Below are 24,483 nucleotides of genomic sequence, written 5' to 3'. Positions count from 1 at the left end.
TTTATTCACTGCCGTTTGTCCCCTAAAATTTGTCCTCGTACTATAGGGCAAGCCAGTGTTTTTATGGTTGACCGAGACGTGCTGCACCTGTTAACCCCCTAGTTAGCTTTCAACCCCCCTATTTTTTTAATATCGAATATTGGTCCAACTTTACTATCACACGCGCGTTAGAATACAGTATATATACCGCTACCGGTGCTATCCTAGTCCAGATTGGACCTTGTTGTTTGGAAGTGCCCTTTCCCAAAAGCTAACATAGAGGGCACATGTCTCCCAATCTCTCACAGAGATACGATCTTACGTATACGTAAGCTCCCGAAGGGAGCTAGAGAGGTAACTCTTTTCGCGCGTTCTTTTCTCCCATAGGTTTTGTACACAGCCAACATGGCTGCCGGCGGACAATTTGAAGGTTGATTTTGGAGGGTCAATGTTTAATTCATGAAATGACGTCAAATTACGCAAAATACACTTCCATGATTGGCTAAGACGCTAATGTTTTATTCATATCTTATGAATTAAACACGTTTTTTCCTTCCCACAATTCCCCACGAGATCTGTGCGAAGTGTTGTTCTTTTGGACTGTGCGAATTTCCAGTTTCTACAACGAAATAGCTCGACTAATCATCTGTTTATAGAATTGATGTTCGAAATCGTGATTTTTGAGTGAACTTCATTGGAGCAGAAAATCTTGGAGGGAACATCAATAATAATCTACTGACATTCCATGAGAATAAAAGTAAGTTAAGTTAATTTTCATGTTTTGATCTCACTTGCAATGGTGATGTGTTTGCCGGGGTTCGGGGCCCATCCCGTATTACTTTACTACGTAAACCACCATTTCCATACAGTCACTCCCATGTCTTTTGCCTGACTTCCAAATAAATCATCTGTCATTTGAGTTTCTAAAAAAATATGCCTAACTTACCATTTTTCGTAGATCTAGACCTTCATCGGAATGCTTCATGTAGGCAAAAAGTAAACCTGTATTTCAGTTTTATTGTCAATTATCAGGGGTAGATGTGGACTTGTTTCAGACCTCCTGTTTTAGTAACGAGAAACTCGATTTTGGTCAGAGCGGGATCCGGTCTTGATATCGCCGGTGCTAGCCGGCTAGCGAGATTGTCGATGTAGTCATGGGGTATGAAAATAGCGGGGACGGACTAGTCTAGGCCCAAACTTAAGTTCAAGCTTGAAAGTTGAAGTTTAGGTCTAGTCCGTCACGCTATTTCATCTTTATATGAATAAGTATAATTCTCAGCAGCTTCTTTTATTCGAAAACTTTTTGCTTCAGAGTATCATGAATGAAATCCAATTGATTTAGTGTTAGATTTGAATGAAATGTCTTAGACGCAAATCAAGTTTCCATTTGAACAGGATGCCCTGGGCCTGGCCTGGGGTGGTATTCTGAAAAGTTCTTAGTGTTTACTTCATTCAAATGTGTTGTGATTCTTTAGTTATATACAGGACCAGTATAGACCAGGTCCTGATTCAGCTATACAGCTGGGGCAATATTGGTTGGAATCATTTTACTTTAATAAACAGTCGGGTACCTGGTATGCGTATGCTTCTCTGTGAAACTTTATGATAGAGAGAGAATGAAGTTTTTGGACCGACCAGATAATTAATTTTGGAATATTCATAGGCCAATGATATGGGCAGCTTGAAATTTTTTAAATATTGTTTAAGAAGAGTAGATATTGGGGTTAGTTTATTTATCTCTAATACCGTACTCTCAAACTTAAAAAAAAATGTTTATTGCAGATCCAATAGGACCAAGATTTTAGCAGTTCACACCCGGTCAGAGGGACAAAATTGAGAACCATGCAGATCAGCAAGTGTGGGTTACATGCTCTAATGAGGAACAGGATATCTGAATTGGAAAATTGCAAGGTATGCTTGTTGTTTTAATAATAATACAGGCTGTATCTAAGCTAAAGTCTAAATCTAAATAAATAAATATTCCCTCTTTTGGGGGGAGGGGGTATGGCTAATTGAGCTGAATCAAGATAAGATATCATGTACAATTAAAGCTCCATTGATAGTTAATATTTGCTTGAATTCAGATTCACCAGTATTTCCATTTTCACCGACCATACCTTCTGTCTATGTACATGTACATAAAAACATGATATTAACAGTTATCATCTGATAAATATTTGAATTAATTTGGATTCTTTATTATCAAAACATACTGTAAATAGTTATATTGATATATCAATTTATCTGGATGTAGGACAAAAGTGACAAAAGTATTAAATAGAGTTTAAATCTTCTTAATAAAACTGGACTAGATGAGTAAAAATAATTTACATCAGCAGCTCATTTTGTTCTTTCTCTATTTTTTACAATGCAGGTTTCCCACTGCCCAAGCTGTTTAAGTACTGGTATCACAACAAGTACCAAGATGGAAGATATATGAAGGCCAAGCTAATAAGTAGTTACTTCAAATTAATTTGAATAGATATATCAACAAAGCAGTGAATGTTCTTTAAACTGCACATCTGTAGTAAAGAGTTCACCTTCACCACCGGGCAATGACATTAAAGTATACAAAATTTCACACAAAATACAAGAAAGAAATATTTTTTTTTCCAATGGGCAAATGTATCACCTTTTATTAATATTTAATATTTCTACTAGTTCTTAGAAGTTTTTGTGAAATTAAATATAATTTCCAGTTTAAAGGACTATTGTATACAAGACAAAAATTTATATTTTGAAATAAAAATCATGCGTAGATAAATGTTAATAAAGGTGATCAGAGGATTAAGAAATAATTTTAGTATCACTCCTGGACCTCATTCCATAAACAAGTTATTACTATTGTAATCTTGTCACTATGACAATTACCATGGTAACAGGGCTGAGCAAGAAATCAAGGTCTTTATGGTAGCTGCAATGGGCTTGGACAAAGTTACCATAATTGCAAGTCGTCATAATAATGGCTCAATAATTATGTAGGGATATTAAATTGCATTTATTGTTATCTTACTCAAAGTTTTGAAATGGGTTTCCTCTGCAAAAATATATAAATAGACTATATTTTTAAAAATAGATTGAATTCTACCCACAGTGACAGTAGACAATATCAAATTTTGTTAGTGATTCACTGACTTGGAAAGGCACTGTTTAGGGAGATTCTTGAATTATGCCCCCCCCCTTTTTTATGTGGAGTGCTCTCACATTAGTAGAATATTTCTTGTCCGCAAATTTGGAAGGAATTTACTCTTTTTTTGAGTGACAAACTTGTGTGGAAAGAATAAACAGAATATCTCAGATTTTTATGCTCTTTTTATGAAATCTTGGATGCATCCCTCATATTAATTATTAGGCTCATCAACATCTTTTGAGTGAAATTCTAATAAACATTGTATATTTTGACTTAAGTGTAGAAAATGTACTAAATCCTTTATTTTTTTAAATCTAATTTAATGCTTGTAGACTCTAGTTGTTATGTTATTTTCAATGTTTCAGAAAATGGATTTCGTAATAAACATGTTAATTTTGAATTAAATTATCTGATCTTGGTCATTTTCATTTATTAATCACCAATTTGTGATGATATATTGCTACCAAAATTTTTTTTATGCACAAATGGCACAAGATGTTGCACCTTGTACTCAAATGTGATACTACTGTGACATCATGAGAGCAAACAGCAGTTAATCAAAATATTCTTCAAGAGAAATAAGGATAAGAGTGGGAAAGTATGTAAAAAAGACAGGAGAATTATTTGCCTTTATGCATATATTTGTGTGTGTCAGTTTCTGAGAGAGAAAGAGAGAGAAGGGGCAGGAGATGGGGGCAGTTAGAGAAAGTTGTTTGTTTTAGAAGAAGCAATCATAAGACCTTACTGTTCACGATGGGTATACGGGGAGGGGAATTATTTCTACAAAATTTGGAACCTTTATATAAAATGTATTTTTCTTTCCATATAAAAATTATACCAGATTCATTTCCAGTTGAAAATAAAAAATAAATATCCTATACCCTACGATCGGTTTGCTCTCCTGCCTAGATAATTTTGAGAATCCCCCTAAAATATTGTACCTAGGTCATGGTTATTGATATGATAATGACATAGAAGTCGCCATTTAAAATTAAGTGCTCCCGACTGCTATAATAGGACCTATATTGGGGACTACAATAATTATGTAAAAGTATTTGATTTGTTCTTATTATTTTTTAAAATTATGAAATAAAGGTTCATTTTGTTTTCTGTAATTAAAAATAAAAAGAAAAGATAGAAATATAAATGAAGAGTTTGGTTGCAAAAGGGGTTAGGTCCACTTTTTACCATTCCGAGAAAATCCATGTTTTTTATTCTCACCTATTGCATTACTCAACTAAATTGTCATGTACTAGCCTATCATGTGAACATAAAATTGGCCGGGTATAAAAGAAATCTACCTGTTTTCATTTTTTTCTATATATTCTTTAAAACATCATTTTGGACCTAAACCCTTTTGCAACTATACTGAAATGAATCCAATCAATTTTGATTTAAAAAGTGATTTTTCTTTGCCACTTTTATTCACGTTTTCATGTGAATTTCAAATTTTCTTTGGTATCATCTAAAAATCTATACATTGCGACAAAAAAAAATCAAATTTGATGAAAAATGGACCTAACCCCTTTTGCAAGTGAGCTCTTCAAATAAGGGCTTCAGAAACATAAAGAGATGCCATGGTAATTACATTCAACCATTATTGTCAACCGAGGAACACTTACACGATTTAAGGGGAAAAAATATTATGGCAACATTTTCTTTGGGATCTTCTTCTGTAATAGTGAATGTAATTAGTAGAAAGAAAATTATATGAAGAGGGCAAATCAAGCTCAATTAAATTCCCTCCCATAAAGTTTCCAGTTATTGCTTTCGCAAAGATCCTGGCAACTTGCAGCTAAAATAAATCAAAGGTGCAGTAATAATCGTGACAGGCAAGAACAAATAGATCAATAACATGTACTTAAGAATGAATGAGTGTAATGATGTTATAATCACAAACGATATTAAATCAGGTCGCGCATTATGCTAATTAGTGACCAAATGCTCATTTACATATTTTTACGCTATGCGCGAAGGACGTTTAATGACCACGCCTCCATTTCGCTGGTGTACCAAAGCAGTGGCGGTGTCCATAGGCTTGTACATGTAAAATGGGAGCAGTGTGCACTTTTGACCCTCCAAAATTTTCTTCAATTCTGACCGGATGCAGAAGCGGAGTTTCCACCCCCTGGTACCACCTTCAATCTCTAATCAGCGACAATCCACTCATCTTCGCTCCCCAGAGCGAAGATGAGTGGATTGTCGCTGATTAGAGATTGGGCAAGGCCCTATATAAACAAGGTTGCGACACCGGAAGTTGCCGTCATTTGCTCATGGAGCTTTTCAATAGTTCCAAACTCACCGAAGTTTGTGTACAAAGTCTATGAGGGAGATTTTTCGACAGCAAATTTCAGGTAATTACAATTGTTATTAAGAAAAACAAAATGATAGTTTTTAACGAGAATTTTATTTGCTTCATTTTGATATGATTGGTTTGCAATAATTTTGAATTTTAACATGCTTTTTTACTAATTTTTAATAGTTCCAAGGCGTAAACATGACAGTAAAGATACGGTATGGGACTGGCAATCGTAGCCGGCAGTGCGGATGGTGCAGTAGCCCGATATACGCTGGGGTTGTGTTTCCTGACGCGTGACGGGTTGGGTGTCCGGACTCCTGACTGACATCTTTCAATTTTTGAAAAGTTTACAAGCAATGTCTTTGATTTTTTATTAGCACAGAATGTAAGAAAATATTATAAAGTACAAATAATGATGATGATAAGCATTATTCAAGCTATATTTTTTGCTTTATTTTCCTGACATGCCTGAGCTGAGATTGAGAAGTGAGATAGAAATGAAAAAAAGTGAGATAAACAACAGCAAGCCTAGACTTCTACAATTACAAGGCTTAATTTTTCAGTGTCCGGACACCACACCCCTCATCGATGTTCCACAGATCCAAAACAAATTTTCTGAAAATGAATCCCAAATTTTCTGAAATTCATAGACAATTCCTGGAATTTTCCATTTTGATTTTTAATGAAAATCTGGCAATAATAATACAGTGAGCCTAAATTTGGTCCAAGAAGACTCAAGAAATTAAATTTTTTTTGTTCATGTCCTCTTGAAAAATAGGAACAAAATTATGAAATGACGAGGGCAGAAAATTTTGAGCTCCGACGACGTAGCCTATGTCTGGATCCGGAGGAAGATCTAATGTTAGATCTAAATCTTTGTAAAATATTACATATTTATAAGTTGCTACAGTAAATTGTCATTTAATTGTAATCATGGGCAGATCCAGAATTTTCCAAAAGGGAGGCACATTTTCCTGAGTAAAAATTTGACATGCAAAATAAAAAGGACTTCACTATTAAAGGGGTGCAGGGGCACACTTGCATTTCTACATTACAATTTTGCTTCTCAAGGGGCCCCCCTTGTAATTTTTGGATTTCCCTGAATTTCCTGGAATTTTTTTAATTTCTGGAACCTTTCCTGGAAATTTTTTTTTTTCGAAGTTCGGGAAGAGTGGAAGCACCCCATCAACTTGCACTCTCCAACCACTCTTTCTGTCTTGAGTCATTGCAACATTCATGTACAGTGCACACCCAAAAATTCAGTTATTTGTTTTCATTCTAGACTTAGAAATCTTTTTCTTCATTCACAAGAGTGCTCAAAAACTTGTAATTTTGAGCATATTTTTGTGAGGCCCTCTGTGATTGATGCAGATCTTCATCTCCACAGACTCACTTATTCTCTTTTTAATTAGAAAAAAATAATAAATTTCAAGAATTCAATTTAGTTTTTTGCCAAGGCATTTTTTTATGATGATGAATTCACTGTATAGTCAAAATTGAATGTTCCAAAATATCAAGTATTCATCCAGTCTAGATCAAGAGAAAATTGACAATCTTGTTCATCACACAGGAAACTGCGAACAAGGTTATCACAACCTTGTGATAAAAGTGGTGTTAGCTTAGCACTGCATTTTTTAAAAGTGGTGTTAGACCACATGGATGTTATCACAACCTTGTAGTATTGGATAAGTGCCCCCATCATACCACTAGTTGCATGACCGAACAGGTTGAATATCTAGAACCAAAATATCTTCGACTAGGCCAAGTAATTTGAAATGGTTTGGAATTAAAATCAATTCTTTGTAGATTTTCAAAGAAACTTTAAAGGCCTTATTTAGAATTGATATGTATGTAGTGATAAGTAATTACAAAAGCCAATGATAATACATGCTTAGTTGACAAGATAATCATTGATGCACCAAACTTATCTAAGTAAGATCTTAATGTAGATTTTTTTTTCAATTTGATGGTGGACAATAAAATAGGCCCTAATTGCTGCCGATTGATCTGTTTTGGATAAGAGGAACTAAACTTATCTGGATAAGCTCGTAAGTATGATTGTTTGATTTTCATCATGATAGTAATAAGATGTGATTATATACATACATGTAGGGCTACATTATGCAATCAATCTTTCTTATTTCCTTGAAATCTTCTCCTTTAAATCATGCATCATGTATCATTCCGCCTGTCTTCTGACCGCATTTTGTGCAATGTTGGATGAGTTCGACTCTCATGAAGTTCCAAATTTAAATTCAGAACTTTCATTGGTGGCAACAGCATAAAATGAGGGTCAATCTCTCACTCTCTACCTCTTCTTTATTTCATATTCAGTGTACATGTAACGATATTTCATGCGTTAATTTAGATACCGGTAGTTGTAAAGAGGTTGTTTTATTAAGCAAATATATTTTAATGCCAATTTGAACATTATATGGCATTGGATGTGTGAGGAGGTGCCATGGCTGCATTAGTCTGCAGGCACAGACCGAATAAAACTTGTTTAAGTGTGGCTCCACATAAAGACTAGCACATACAAAATTTGCTGTCTGAGCGAGAGGGCTTTCAGTACACAAGGCATGAGTAGGACGACAAGAACACACTTGTCGAAACGTCAAGATTGGGTGGTCCTTTTCAGGACCAACATTTGCCCAAGAAAAATACATGATGACCATGAAACCTACTACACTATCTCAGATGTTTTTTGCTACACTATTCTTCTTCGCCATGGAAACTTCCAGAAGTTACAACATCTAAGATGGTACAGAGATTGAAGACTTTTGGTCTAGAAAATGTGCAAAGTATTAGCAGTGCAGAAATAAAAGTAATATTTAATAAAAAGGAAGCTACATGCAAACCAACTGGATTACTAAACTCATTTGTCCATGTACTGACACCATGAAAGCATTTAGGGTTATCATAGACTTGGTGGTCAATGATGTTCGAATATGCCTCGTGAGAATTGAACTCACCCAGTACACAACAAAGAGTTTATAGCCAAATTGGTACTAGGCTAGACAGGAATAATCATTTCTGGGGATTTATTTAAAAATTTCTGACACTTTACTATGTGAGAGTAGCCAACGCAGTTCAGCAAAACAATTAAATACAGATACTAGTGCTTTTGGTCTAGTACTGTACTAGGCCTTCTTGGGTATTTCACTTTCCTTCGGAATAGTTTTAGTTTTACATCACAGTGGCAACTATAAGGATAACCCTGGCCTGTATCATATGAAAATAAAATAAAGCATGTTGATCTCGAGAGCACCGAGGTACATGTATATAAGGCATTGAAGTAGTATAAAATCCAAAGAACACCATGGTATGTTTTTACAGGGCATAAAGGGTAGAAATATTAAGAACGCTATGAAAAATTCTGTAGCGATAGGAACATAAGGGGAAACTAGCACTAGCCTTATTCTGGTAACAACTGAAAAGACCACTTATCCAATGTAAAATGTTATGATATAAATAACCTAACATGATCCTCATTTAGTAAACCTTGTGCTGTGTGGTGACTGAAATGAATAAATATTAAGTTCTTTTTTTTTATTCTTTTTTGTTGTTGTTATTTTGATCTAAACTGGATCTGGATAAAGCACTTCATTATTTCATACAGTCCTGGTTGTAAATTTATTTGATGCATTGGCCCCAAAATAAATTGAATTCTTGAAATTAATTTTGTTCTATTTTATTAATAAGGTAAGTGGAATTGAATATCTGCATTATGCACAGCACTTATCTCACTTTCCATCAAGCAATATATGTTTCATCTTCAAAATCTGAATTCACAAAATTGATTCAAATTGTCAAAGTTGATTTTAATATTAAATGAATGTAATTCCCAATTAAGGATACCAATAATCTTTCTTATAACATGTTTGCATACATTTTTGCCAGTAAATTTTGGCATGTTTATTTTAACTCACTGCATGTAGATCTAATGACTAACATAACATTAGATCTATTTGGTGTTATTAATAGATCTAGTTACATTTTTTGCTGTTTTTTTTATAATAGGGCCACATGGAAAACCAACAAGTTGATGATATGTGCCGCCCTGTGGCCTATTTAAATATCAGAAATAAAAAATAAATAATTAAGGACCCACTCAGTAAAACTCAAACTAAAGTCAAGCACAAAGATATCCTCAAATCATTCATGTTTTTGAGTGCTCTGGTAAAAAAAAACAAATTCAGCTAAATTTACAACGGCACAAAATCTACAATAAGAATTTAGGATATAAAACTAGTAGAAATAACACCACATGACATACCGGTACATCTCACCTGTCGCTCTCCAAACGACCCGTGGGGGACCAGCAGAAGCTTTCATCCAGCCCGACAGTTCCGGGGAAAATTAGTGCAGCGTCCCGCTCGCTACAGCAGCAGTGAGCATTTACGGCGTGCGACGACCTCGGTTGCCATTTTTCAAATCAACGATATTTCACGTATTTTGTTATAAGATCGTACAAATTTGATAAATTTAGGTGGTCGCTAATATACTAATATGAATGTGCAGCGTTAAAATAAATTTCTAACGTCAATTTCCGATATAATTATAAAAAATGATTCAAAATTTTGCACGCATTTCCAATGGTAGCAGTCGACAAAAAGGCCCGGTTGGAACTATTCGAGATCCTTCAAATTTGACCTTTGACCCCTGTTGTCGCAACCTTGTTTATATAGGGCCTTGAGATTGGGAGACATGTGCCCTCTATGTTAGCTTTTGGGAAAGGGCACTTCCAAACAACAAGGTCCAATCTGGACTAGTGCTATCCAAGAATCGAACCTGAATATCACACAGTTTGAATATCGAACATCCAACCAACTTCCTGTCGGTGGCTCAAGCTCTCGTTTTTGTATTACATGTACTAACTGAAGGTGGTGAGTAGATCAAATAGAGAGAAAAAAATTATCTTTTATTTCCTAAAAAGAGAAAGGCAATAAAAAACTAGACCAATAATTGAATAAAAATTAATGTTTGCGTTGTGTTGTGACTTGTGTCACTCACTTTGTCAGGGCCGGGACCCACGCATACTAACCTCGTACGCGAATTTTTTAGGCAGTGTATACAGCCACACGCGTGTGTCTTTACCATCCAGCCACACGCGTGTGGTTATATCCAGAACACCTATCTGTGGATACCGCCACACGCCGCCAGTAATAACAGTAAAACACGTACCGCGGTATGTAGGTCTGACCGTCTATATCACGATCAAAATAACCTCATTTCTTCATTAAATTCTTACATTCTAAACTCCTTTGATTTCTTTAAATCGTTTCAATTTCATTCTCACCGTCTTCTTTCCTTGCTTTTCTTGTCTTGTTACAAAAGGCCGCCTGTTAAATAGCAAATTTCCACACTTTTTCTACTTGTGTTGATTCTACTGAATCTAGGCTATGTGCGCGTACGTACGAAACCCAATGTATGTCTACTACTGCGCGCGCTGCGCTAACGCTGTATGGGTCTGCCACCGCGAAGGAAGCCAGAATCGACACAAGTAGAAAAAGAGAATTTGCTGTTAAACAGACGACCGTTTGTAACAAGACAAGAAAAGCAAGGAGAGAAGACGGTGAGAATGAAATTGAAACGATCTAAGGATATCAAAGGGGTTTAGAATGTAAGAATTTAATGAAGAAATGAGGTTATTTTGATCGTGATATAGACGGTCAGACATACGGTACGTGTTTTACTGTTATTACTGGCGGCGTGTGGCGGTATCCACAGATATGTGTTCTGGATATAACCACACGCGTGTGGCTGGATGGTAAAGACACACGCGTGTGGCTGTATACACTGCCAATTTTTTACATACCGGTATGTGTGAGTGGTATGGTAGTGGATCGTATTACCGAACACTTTTCATGAATTCAATCATTTCAAAAATATTATTCTCATAAAATTCACCAAACTTTCACCATAAATACACAATTACCTACAAAATATAAATATGTAAAAAATTTGCCGAAATCGTTTTTTCTTTTGATGATATTAAGCTTCCAATCAGAACCCTCTTCAGATGTGAATATTTTGGTCACCTGAAAAAGGTGTCGTATTACCGAACGTGTGTTTTCAATGGGAAAAGTTGAGAAATCAACAAAATCACTGATGAGCTATTTTGACCATATTTTATTATTTTTAGAATATTAAGACTTTGAAAATGTGTTTTGACCATTTTTCATCATCTTTCTATTCAAGTTCTCTTTGGAAGGATGTTGCAAAGAATGGAGCGTATGAAATTATTTTCTGACGCGTACGATGCGCACGTTCGGTAATACAAGGCCGGTCGGTAATACAACCACTCACTATACCCAGCTCAGGGAGCTCCGGCCCGCGAAGCAGGCCAGAGCTCCCGACCATCGACCACCAGGCTTCAACAGGATAGCCTGGGGCGTTTTGTCATATATAGTGAGTGATTGTATTACCGACCGGCCTTGTATTACCGAACGCGCGCATCATATGCGTCAGAAAATAATCAAATACGCTCAAACCTTTGCAACTTCCTTCCAAAGGGAACTTAAATAGAAAAATGATGAAAAATTATCAAAAACACAATTTCGAAGTCTTTATATCCTCAAAACAATAAAATATGGTCAAAATAGCTAATGAGTGACTTTGTTGTTTTCCCAACTTTTCCCATAGAAAACACACGTTCGGTAATACGATACCTTTTCAAGTGACCAAAATATTTCACTTGCGAAGAGGGGTCCGATTGGAAGCTGATGTCGTAAAAATGAAAAACAATTTCGGCAAAATTTCTGCATATTTATATTTTGTAGGTATTTGTGTATTTATGATGAAAGTTTGGTGAATTTTATTTGAATAATGTGTTTGACATGATCAAATTCATGAAAAGTGTTCGGTAATACGATCCACTACCATATACTGTACGTATGGAGTCATATACTGTACGTATGGAGTCACTCCCCACAAACGCCTGGATTTGCTTTACATGCCTTTCCGTAGCGGAATTACCCGTGTTGAACCTAGACCTAAATCACCAATTTTATTTTTAGTTTTTCCCCCAAAGTTATAGGCGCTTAGGCCTACACAGTATAGATCTAGTCACGTATTGTATTACCGGACACTATCATATTTCCGGACGCGCATATTACTGCGTACGAAGTCAGTTTCGTACAGCAAGGCTTCCGCAGTTCAATTTCGCTGATCAATTCAAAGAACAAGATTGCAAAAACAAGGCGAAAAAATCTAACTTTTACCTTATTTTTCTTTAAAAATAAAAATAAAATGACAGAAAATTCTTAAAATATGGCAGTGAGTCCAAACTTCGCACGTGTCCAAACTTCGCGGATGGTCATTCTTCTTCTTCCAGGCTGGTACAGTCCGCCACTGGCGTATTATCGTACCTTGTGCTTGTCAAGTGTTGAGTGTACAGTGCAAGTAAAAATTTCTACAATGGACTCTATGTGCAGCTAAAAAACCAGACTGAAGCTTAACGAAGCTTGACACACTGCACCTCCAGCTTGAAAGGCTCCAATGAAGTGCAGTTGACAGCTACAGGTGGTAGCTGTCTCCAAAACTAGCCAATATCCTTAAAGGGGAAGTTCACCCTGAAAAAAACTGTTGCAAAAATAGCAGAAAAAATGGTAAAAAATATTAGTGAAGGTTTGAGGAAAATCCGTTAAAGAGTAAGAAAGTTATTAGAGTTCAAAGTTTTGCATTTGTGACGTCATAAACGAGCAGCTGCCCCATGTGTTATGTAATATAAAATGCATGAATTTCAAATTTTGCATGGTTCCTGATGACTTAATTTTCTTTTCTATTCATGGTCGGGTGTGAAATGATTTGTCTATTGATATACAAAAGGTACAGCGAAAACCATTATCAATTTTCTGAGAAAATGACATTTCATTGATTTTTTACCATTTGCTATGTAGGAATGCTGCTCGCATATGACGTCACAAATCAAATAATTGAAATTCGAATAACTTTTTAATTATTTGATGAATTTTTCTCAAACCTTCGGCAATATTTTTTAGGCAGTGTATACAGCCACACGCGTGTGTCTTTACCATCCAGCCATACGCGTGTGGTTATATCCAGAACACCTATCTGTGGATACCGCCACACGCCGCCAGTAATAACAGTAAAACGCGTATGTAGGTCTGACCGTCTATATCACGATCAAAATAACCTCATTTCTTCATTAAATTCTTACATTCTAAACCCCTTTGATATCCTTAGATCATTTCAATTTCATTCTCACCGTCTTCTCTCCTTGCTTTTCTTGTCTTGTTACAAACGGTCGTCTGTTTAACAGCAAATTCTCTTTTTCTACTTGTGTCGATTCTGGCTTCCTTCGCGGTACGGTGGCAGACCCATACAGCGTTAGCGCAGCGCAGTAGACATACACAGTTTGGGTTACGTTTACGTTTGGTACGAATAATTTTCGTACCAAGCGTTAAGCATGCACGAATCCCGAGTTTCGTACGTACGCACGTACACGCACATAGCCTAGAGTCAGTAGAGAATCGACACAAGTAGAAAAAGTGTGGAAATTTGCTATTTAACAGGCGGCCTTTTGTAACAAGACAAGAAAAGCAAGGAAAGAAGACGGTGAGAATGAAATTGAAACGATTTAAAGAAATCAGAGTGGTTTAGAATGTAAGAATTTAATGAAGAAATGAGGTTATTTTGATCGTGATATAGACGGTCAGACCTACATACGTGTTTTACTGTTATTACTGGCGGCGTGTGGCGGTATCCACAGATAGGTGTTCTGGATATAACCACACGCGTGTGGCTGGATGGTAAAGACACACGCGTGTGGCTGTATACACTGCCTATTTTTATATTATTTTTTCTGCTATTTTTACAATAAAGTTTTTGTCAGGGTGAACTTCCCCTTTAAAATCTGACATCATCAATGTGAAAAGCGACCTAAAATTACCCTTCGCTGAAAGTTTCTTTAGGATTAGTCCAGTATTCATGAAAATATTGGCAAAAGATCGGCAAATTTGTCACCGTTAGCGCCCGTTTTGAAGAAAGCAACAAGCATCACGATATCACCATTTTACAAGCAGAAATCATAAAAAAATGTGAGTTAAATGTGGTACTAACCGATTCCATAGCATTTTGCCATCAATCTGATATAAATATTTCACTTTTTGAGCTTGAGTCTTTGTTTAAATCTCCACAAAAGCTTTGGTGCGCGAAGTTAGGTCACACTTTTTCTGAACGGTTTTCCAGGACAGCCCGCATTCGCCGATCAAAATAGAATTTTGAGATCGCGATACCGGCGAAACCCAGTGACCTACTTTACATTTTCGTCCATGATTTTATAGTTTACGATCTTGCCGTCAATGTGGTTACTATTTCTTGAATTGGTTTTGTATAAATTATGAATAATTTGTGGACAAAATTAAGCCTGAAGAATATTTTTGAAAAGTGCGCGAAGTTTGGACACCCCATCATACCATATAACATAGTTTTGCATTAACAATTGATCCCAATTGATCTATTTTCTGATGGGAATACGGACCTGATAATTGCTGAAATTCAATCTCGTCCGCTCTATCGATCAGATCGTCGCCGGGATCGTTGACGGCTAGTTCTCAAGGTACTCGGTATCCCCTGCCGCGCGCGAGGTTTACCGTGATAGACAGCCGTCAACGATTGACAGCGCACCAATAGAACTTGATGACTGAGTGAGGGTCACGATATGAACGAGCAGTAATACTGGAAAGTGCCATATCGATAGCGCAATTGAAAAAAAAGAAGAAATTAGCTGGCAAACACAAATTTTTATAAAAGATTTGCTCAGAATCGATATAAGAAAGCACACAAAAACTTATAATTTACTCATGATATGACATATCATGAAAAAAATCACACCAATTCTTTCTTACATCATTATTATCAAGAATATTTTTACCCGTCCGGCGCGCGTCCGGAATTATGATGTCATTTGTCACGCACGAAAATAATTGTTTTTCGCGGAGGGTATGCGGCAAGTGCAGTGCAAAGAAAACGGTTGGAAAATGTAAAATAATATCATATTCATAATTTTTAGAATATTTGGAATAGCAAGTGATAATTTTTCTTGATTGTATTTCCTCTAGTTGTCATTTTTAAATCACTGAAATAAAGGTGTCCGGCAATAGGATACACTGCCATACATGCACTCATTCAATGAACAAGGTTATAACTTATAATATAACCTTGTGTACATGGGCAATTAACCCAAGGAACTCCCGCCTGCGTAGCGGGCGGGAGCACAAGATCGTACGTGCAATTTGGCATACTCACCTGACAAGCGTGAAGTATGGTCAAAATAATTTCCGAATAAATAGTTAAAACAGAAATCAAGCACTTACCACGATTATATGGATGATGGTCTAACGAGTGGTAGACAGGAATAATCGTCGTTTCTGGGGATTTATTCAACAATTTCTGACACTTTACTGTAATCCCCATTCAAAGACAGTAAAGTGTCCGTGTGGGCTCCCATTTGTTACACCAGCACTTTTGTCCGACCAGAGTCCAAAGTTTGGGGTTATATAACACATCGAGGTTACAATCTAAGGATAGGCCTATGTAAACTACAAATTAAAAATATTTAATTATTCAATTTTAAAATACTTCAAACGATATAGATGAAAATGCTTGAAAATTATACTTTACCGATATTTAGTTGGGAAATGCACAGCTAATCGATCCAAATTAAGGCAGCCAAACTATGAAATATTTACAAACAAACGGAGAGGGCGTCAACAATATACGAATGTGATATGGATATTGCATTCCACCAGCACACCTACAAGGCAATAATACGATACAATACACTCACGAATACAAACAATAATAGTTATAATTGCAATATATCGAGACATTAACAATAATGACGTCATTCAAGATGGCAACTTGCAAGAAAAACCGTCAGGTCAGGAGAAAATGGCTTAGATGACAGATTTCTCAATCATCCAGTGGATTTTTTTTTCAATAACTCTGGTCCAAGGTATGCAATTACTTAAATTATTTGTATTTCCCTGAATGTATATCATTAAATTTCGCTCAAAAAACAGTTTTAAATCGCGATCTTTAAAACGCTAGTTCACTATACGTTGTCTGTAGCCACGGACCCCCAACCGCTTCAGTCTATGTATGGTGAGTGGAGCCAATGTAGTTCAGCCGAACAACCAAAATACAGACACTGAAGCTTTTGGTCTAAACGAGTGGCAGTTTTTCTGACATCTGGGCACAGACTGGAACCTCAAAAAACGAAAAGTTCTCTCCTACCCCCGTCTTGATCGGCCATTTTGTTACAATTCATAACAAAAATGGCCGATCGAGACGGGGGTAGAAGGAGAGAACTTTTTTTTTGAGGTTCCAGTCTGTGGGTTAATGGGCAATATGTGTACATGGGCAAGTTTTATGTTTACTCCCATTTTAAGCATTCTTTAGTACTTTTTATTCGCTAATATAAAATTGAAAGAAGTTAAGAGCAAGAGCGTTCACTTACCCCGTCTGTTTACTCCTCAATTTTGATTTCTTTTGTTATTGATATATTTGAAATATATTAAACATATATTTGTTTCGGTTGATAATCGACTGCCAATCGGGATTAAAAAAATACTTGCATCTGCCGATAGATGTCAGGAATCGCAAAATATTTGTTTTAATTGATAAATATCATATAAATTACTTTATGATATTTATCAACCGAAACAAATATTTTACGAATCGTGATTTTTATTGACAAATGCAAGTATTTTTAAAATCTAAGTTGCAGCTCTGCACGCGTGTTACCGCGTGTGTATCTAGGTATCTATAGAATGCTTAAAATGGGAGTAAACATAAAACTTGCCCATGTACATAACTTTGGGCGAAAAACTAAATCTAAAATTGGTGATTCAACACGGGTAATCCTGTCCGCTACGGAAAGGCATGTAAAGCAAATCCATGCGTTTGTGGGGAGTGACTCCATACGTACAGTATATGACTCTAAGTCCCCAAAATGCCCCAGGCTAGCTTAGGATACCGGTATGCTCCGCTGAGACTTTGTCTAGCTGGCTCCATAGCCCTGCACCAGCGTTCTCGCCAGAAAAAAATTCACCCATGTCGGGGACTTGTGCTGCCACTCCTGGGCGGAGCACGGAAGCGACGGCCTTTTCATCAAATAGAGACGCTAAGGAAGCCCCATTGTGGCGTATTTTTAAGCCCACATAAATGCTAGGCCTGGGAGTAAACATCGATTGATCGAATAGTTCGATTTGCATGCGGCCAATTACCAATCGATTAGCAAAATTTACACTAATTTTAGGTTTAAAAATTATGTTACCGAGATAATTTTTCAAAAATAATCAATGAGTGTATTACATTCACAGTTACACACCAACATGAAAGCGCACCAAATTTTTTTTAATCCCACCCAACCTTGCCCTCGATACACATAATGAGTTCATTGTCTGCGTGCACAAAACAATAAGAAAACACACAACCAAGCTCACTTGAGCTGATTGGACCTTCGGATAGCCAATGAAACTTTTGGGGAAACAAAGAAGAAGGCACGTGGTTCCCTTATCAGGAGAGGTCATGACTTCAGAAATAAATTGACCCCTCCCCTATCTGTGTGTGTGTGAGGGAGAGAGAAAGATAAGGGTGGGAGCCGGAGAATTCCTTTCATGTTTCAAAACAATAATGCAACCTTTTTTCTATCCCTCTCACACAATGAAAACTACATTCCAACATGCGCCTGTCTTCACCGGTACTTTCTCGACTAGTCTCCGAAAATAGACCCAGTTATACATGTAGGTTCAAATGATAAAAAATCGTAATTTTAAAAGGTATTTCAAATTAAATATTTTGCAAAATATTTTTTTGAAATACATGTGTAGAATGATGGGCAGTGCCACAAGTGGGGGCGGGGACATGGTGTGGGCAAGGGATGAAATTGTTCAAGAAATGCTCCACCTGGGGTCAGTCTCAAAGAATATTTCATGAATGAGTTGTTTACATCTTTGGGCTATGGACTTTGGACTCGGCTGATCTGGGCTGATTCATTCATATGCAGGGGTGTGGCACTTGGAGGGATGCAAGCATAATACCAGAGTACCAGCATGGATTTAGGAAGGATTTCCATTGGAACAATAAACTGAAAGTTTTAATCTCATTTCATGTAGTTTCTTTTGATATAAATATCATGGAGAAGGGGAAAAAGGTCCTACTTTCATTTATTCGAAACATGTGACTTTGATGGAGATTTCTTCATGGGGGGGGGGTCACCATAAAGTAGGTCAACTATTGTGACTTAAAAGACCTGATTCCCGACGAACAATCGAATCATTCGATTATTTTTTCAGGAAATAATTGAATGGTAAAAATGACAATCGTCCCAGGCCTAACATCCATGCACCATAGCGGTCACGCACAGTTCTCAAACTCCTTTGCTATTCGTTCATTGTGTGCAGAGAGGGCGGGATAAAATGACAAACACAGTACAACTCTTTTGCTATTCGTTCATTGTGTGTATAGAGGGCGGGATAAATGACAAACACAGTACAAGTACATGTTCCTTGTATATACAATGCATTTATTCCAAGTTAAGCGCAGCCACCGGTAGGTCATGGAGCATAGCCGGTGTGATGTGCGGGGCAGACGGGGGAATAGGCAACGGAACGACCGTACCGTGCCGTCATATGCCCGCAATAGCAGCCGCGAGCTAGCTGGGCGCCTTGCCACTTTCCTAGCCGTAGTAGGCCTGTAAGTGGTCTTAAGTTGGTGGGACTTCGGCGCAACCCGATAAATGAAGTTGATATCACTAAGATGAGTTCATGGAGTGTATTAATTTTTTCTGAATATTTCCATTTGATTTTTCCATGTATGTCGCTGAAATTTTACGCATGGTTCCACTTGGTCTCCATTTCCGCACGCATGGTGTTTGAACCATGCGTATTATACACTGGCGAGAACCTGCCCTGCACCCCCTCTGACTCTGTCAATTAAAATAGACAGATGACGGCCACTGGGCTCATATTAATTGTGGAGCAAACCAGCCTAAGGCAGTGTTGAAATTACTTATTGTTTTTAGGAGCCATTTTGAATAAAAAATCCAGCCATTTCCAGTTTTCGAGAGCCAATTTTTTTCTCATGATGCATGGTTTTGGACTGCACTTGTTTGTCCTGCTTGTTTACAAATAAATCCAGGCCAAGAAAAGGTCACCCTTGAAGGCAAAATACATCTTTAATTTGAGAAGTTATCTTTGCCTTGGTGGGGTAATAAACATAGGAGGCGCCAGTCAGCAAATTGGGATCCTCCTATTTTACAGCCACAGGGACTGTCTCAGTTTTCAAAGATTTGTCCACACAATTAGAAATATCTAGTAAAGTTCATTCACCTGTCAATTGAGTGTGCTAGTCAATATCCAGAGCTACCAAGTCTCACGCATTATGCGTGAGACTCAAGCATTTTGGACTCTTGTTCATCCCCTCAAATCTCTGTCTCACGTAACTATCACAGCCTATCCCCATATGCATTGTACACAATGTCTGCGATCTCACTCAGATTCACAGAAAATCTCACGCATAGCTGGTCTTTGAACTTGGCATCTCTGCAATATCAGGTTTCATAACAAAATTATTGGAAGACGGCAAGTTGTGAAAACTAAACGGCGAACTGGGAGAAATCGAGGTCACTGATATTTTTTTAGCATTCTCAATTCCCTTAATTGACGTCCATGTCCCGCAGGGCCGGGGTAAGTGAAGAAAAATTCCCCCAAAACAAGGACAATCTAAATGATTTGTCTTGGTTTATGAGGATATCCTAGTTTTCTGGGACAATCCCAATTCTTGGACCGGAGCACAGTGGGCCGGGGCGAAACAAAAGTGCGCGAAATTCATTTTGGGCAATTTCAGATTTTTAATTTTTGTCATGCCCAGCTGAAAGACAACACTTTGAAGAATACTTCAGCAAAATATTTCATTCGGGAATTTGCTTAAAGTTTGTTAATATCCTACTTGACTTAACACCCCCAAAACCTGTTAAAAAAACAGTTCTTTTTTTACCGCGCAGTCATCCCAGCGCACCGCGTGGGGTGTATATTGCACGGCGAGTACGATTCCATTCCATGAAAATGACATGAATTCCGGGCATAATGCAAACAAAATAAAGTTTGATAATGCATAGAAGGGCTACCTGCCCCTCTTCCATAGATAAAAATTACTTGTAGAATAATTTTAGCCCAAAACCCTCCTCATAGTACAACATTTGTGGTGTTATACATGTATACTGTTCATTTTACCCAATTTTACACCACTTGATAAAGTGCGGTTAATATTTTTCAGATTTGTATTTTTAAAATTTAATTATCATTTTGATGCCATGCAATTATTTTCAGTATCTCATACACACTTTTTAGGCATGTGAGAAGCATAAACCAACATTCACTCTGGTCAATCTCAAAGTAACACATACATGTAACACAAAGTTTATATACTGCACATTCTTTATAGCGTAATTTGTATTTTCACAAATAGGTTTTAAGTAGCCAATCAAAATTTGGTATCAAAGTGACGTCGTATCAGCTTTATTTTATGTTCAGTAGATTTTACGCCCCAAATTACCCTTAATCAACTTGTTAAAGTAAAAATATAACAAGGAATATCATTTTGGCGCACTACATGTAACAACTCATTCTGGCCCACTATGCGGCGCTTCTACTGATAAAGCCCAAATGTTAAATTTTAAAATTTCATTAAGTAAAATGTGTTTTATGCAAATATGCATGCTAATTTGGGGCACCTAATTTGTATAATTGCTAAAATGGGCGTTACGTATGGGACATTTCTAAAAACTCGTAGAAAGTCGAAACAACGCTTGTAAGATTTAGTCATATTAAGGTGAGACATAGACCCCCTAACATCTTTTTGCTTTTGAGGGAAAAAAATGGTGTCATCTAATAAAATATGCAATTTAGTTCTTTTCCAAGGATGGAATATCCCATAACATTTTTTGTAGGATGTTTTATAAAGTTATTTCTCATCATACTTGTATTATTGCATCTCTGGAAAGTTCTAATTCATGAAGTATGAAAATATCATACCACAAAAAGTTTAAAATATATAGTTACTTTTTCATCAAAACTTGAATAAAAAATTGTTATTGGACAACATGTTACGTATGGGACATTTTACACACAATGTTAATGAGGAGATTTGTGTACAAAGTGCATTGAGAAAAAACAAATTTCAAGAGTGCTCTTACCTTTTCTTTACTTTTTAAAGACTGATTTGTTATGAATAATGATTTAAATCAAAACAAAGAAAAAATATTGTGAAAATGGAAAAATATGAAAAAAATACAAAGCAATAGAAATACATGAAATTCTTCAAACCATGAAAAACAAGAAAAAAAAAATTGTTGAAATGGCTTATTTCCTTTTCAGTCATATCAAATATTTCTCAATTGAACATTTTAAAAGAAAAAAACTCTTGTTATTTCTATATCATTTTAATTTTTTAAATTATGGGGAAAATTGTGTACATTCTCTATGGGGACAAAATGTCCCATACGTAACTGTCCTATACGTAACATGTCATTAATTTGTTTAATTAGAGTCTGCAATTAGAGGGTTTTAGCTTTATGACATGAAACTTACATGTAGATATACGAGAGTGTTGTGACTTGTATCACACTATATAAGTTACAAGTTGCCAAATGAAATACTTTCAGAGAATTCTCAACTTGAAAAAAATGTTTTAAAAATTGTCTTTTTTCTGCGTCCCATACGTAACGGCACATCTTTTCTCTCTGAAAGGTCAAGGTCATACATGTATTTCACCATTTTTTGCATGATTATTCTTCCCCTAGATGTCTTCCATCATGAGCGTATTCAATCTAATCAAAGTAATTTAACACTATTTTTCAGGTCATTAAAGCCTCTGAAATGTCCCATACGTCAGACCTTCACGTTTATAATTTCGTGGAGCTCAATAAATCGCTCTCCTTATTTTTTTGAGGAGCTCAATTGAGCTTTTCAGAATCGCTCTCTGTGAGGAGCTCATATCAATTCATTACAATACAACATGATAAATTGTAGATTTTTCTTAACATTTTATGCAATAGCTGTGGAGCTATTAATTAATCTGTGGTGAAACTAGGCCTGGGTCACATCAATACGTTTACAAGATGTCATACGAGCTCCTGCTAAAATTTTTTTTCCATAATTCCTTGAAATTACTTTGATTTTGTTGAAAACTATCAGAAAAATGAAGAATATTCACCTCTTTCCGGACTCTGATTTGAACTTACCTCGGTAAATATTGTAGTCCCACATGTAGACTTCCATGGTGTTGCCATGAAAATCTACATATGGGACTGCAATATTTACCGAGTTTAACTTGAAATCAGAGTCGGGAAAGAGATGAATATTCTTCATTTTTCTTATAGTTTTCAACTACATCAAAGTAATTTCAAGGAATTATGAAAATAGGCCATTTCATGGATTTAAAGATGTGAAATGTGAAATTTTAGCAATTTTTAAAAAATTTTTTTTAATTTTTTAATTTTTTTTAGGAGCGCGATTTTTTGCTCTCCTTATTTATTTTTAGGAGCGCAGTAGGAGCGCCAGCGCGATCGCGCTTTAAAAATGAAGGTCTGATACGTAACGTGCGCAAATTCTTGGACTTGCCCTATATTTAACAAAATTGCTATTTTCCTTGTTGTTATTAATTGTTAAATTAGTATTTAATTAATTGTTGTTCATTTACATATCTAAGGTATAATGTTTATTGTTTGTATTTCGTGTATTAAATTAACTGGACGATCTAACTCGTACAATTTTGTCCATCAAATTGAATAGGATGAAGTTTATCAAATTTGAACAGAATTTGTATTCAGAGGAATCCTTTTCATATTAATATTTTTTAGTAAAAACTCACTTGAAAATTATTTTATGAAACATTGATTGCATCACAGCCCGACAGCTAACGTCAACATGTCAACTATTTCTCAACCTAAGCTATGCCTACGCCAGCACAGCTCTCGGTCAACACACAGCTCACAGATAATCTTCACTGCAACACAGGCGGGTATGAAACTGCATTAGCGCCAATACATGTACACTCGGGCACTGACTGTTACCAAAATCCCCACTGAAAATCCTAATTTCGGTCTTAACCCTATCTAGGCCGGGGGGGCCTCGGAGGCCCCCCCCTCAACAAATTGTGCGATAATTTCGCTGCGCAAATTTTTTTGACTGCGCCACTCGCTGACTTTTTACTTGCGCAACTTTTGAGATCAATTTTTTTCACCCGGGTACGTGGTTCCGAAATTACGCAACATTATGTAAGTGCATGTCAGACCAAAAATTGCTCAAAAACGTGATTTCGTGTACAAAGTCAATGCAAATTGTGTTTTCAACCAAAATTCATAAATGCATGATTATTTTTAGTTTTGCTGGTCTAAATGTAATTGTTTTATACTTTTTATGATCACAGAAGAGTCCCCAACAAATTTCATTGAAAAAACAATGAAAAACAAAAGGTCAAAAACAAAGAAATGCATAAGAAATTGCAAAAAACAATATAATACATAAGAAAATGATTTGATATCGCAATTCTTTTCATGTACACTTGCTAAGAACAGCACAAAGAGTTTCTATACCAAGTATTAGTACATTTGGGGCTTTATTTACGGAGTTAGAGGAAAAAGTATGATTTCGCATACTAATTACGCATAAATTAGCATAATCACGTAATAGCAATTTGCATGAAATAAATTACTATATGATCTTGTAGATTATGTCCCAGGCAACTCGTGTGCCAATTTTCGTTACGATCGCGCGGTCGACGGCCGAGATCTTAGGGGGGGGGGGCCTGGGAGGCCCCCCCACCTGGCCATACATGTATGAACTCCCAAAATACCCCGGCCTAGATAGGGTTAAAATTGTGGGATCGGAGCCATTTTTTTTCAGAGCACCAAGTGGCTTAGTTTAGGTAAAGAGAAGTGGAGTCGCCAAAAATTACTCTAAAATAAAATAAACTGATTTTCTTCAGAGTTCATGATCTTATTTTTTTGCAAATTTAGAATGGTGTCTTCTAAATTAATCCAATA

General features: G+C 36.4%; 1 protein-coding gene and 1 long non-coding RNA gene across 2 annotated transcripts in view; both read left to right on the top strand.

Moving 5' to 3' along the window:
* Positions 1-286: 286 nt before the first annotated feature.
* LOC121425626 lies at positions 287-2,501 on the top strand. The gene is made up of 3 exons (XR_005971513.1): positions 287-736; positions 1,762-1,837; positions 2,354-2,501. It is a non-coding gene; the product is annotated as an uncharacterized LOC121425626 (long non-coding RNA).
* A 7,688-nt stretch (positions 2,502-10,189) lies between these two features.
* The window catches only part of LOC121425223 (major facilitator superfamily domain-containing protein 10-like), an 87,191-nt gene continuing 72,897 nt past the window's right edge, over positions 10,190-24,483 (top strand). Inside the window, exon 1 of the mRNA XM_041621233.1 lies at positions 10,190-10,294. The gene's annotated coding sequence lies outside the window, so the exon portion shown is untranslated. The remainder of the gene's footprint in view (positions 10,295-24,483) is intronic.

The sequence above is a fragment of the Lytechinus variegatus genome, chromosome 12, assembly GCF_018143015.1.
Source record: "Lytechinus variegatus isolate NC3 chromosome 12, Lvar_3.0, whole genome shotgun sequence".
In the NCBI taxonomy this organism is placed as follows: Eukaryota; Metazoa; Echinodermata; class Echinoidea; order Temnopleuroida; family Toxopneustidae; genus Lytechinus; species Lytechinus variegatus.
The sequence above is the reverse complement of the archived record's forward strand: the minus strand, read 5'-3'. Positions and strand labels throughout refer to the sequence as shown.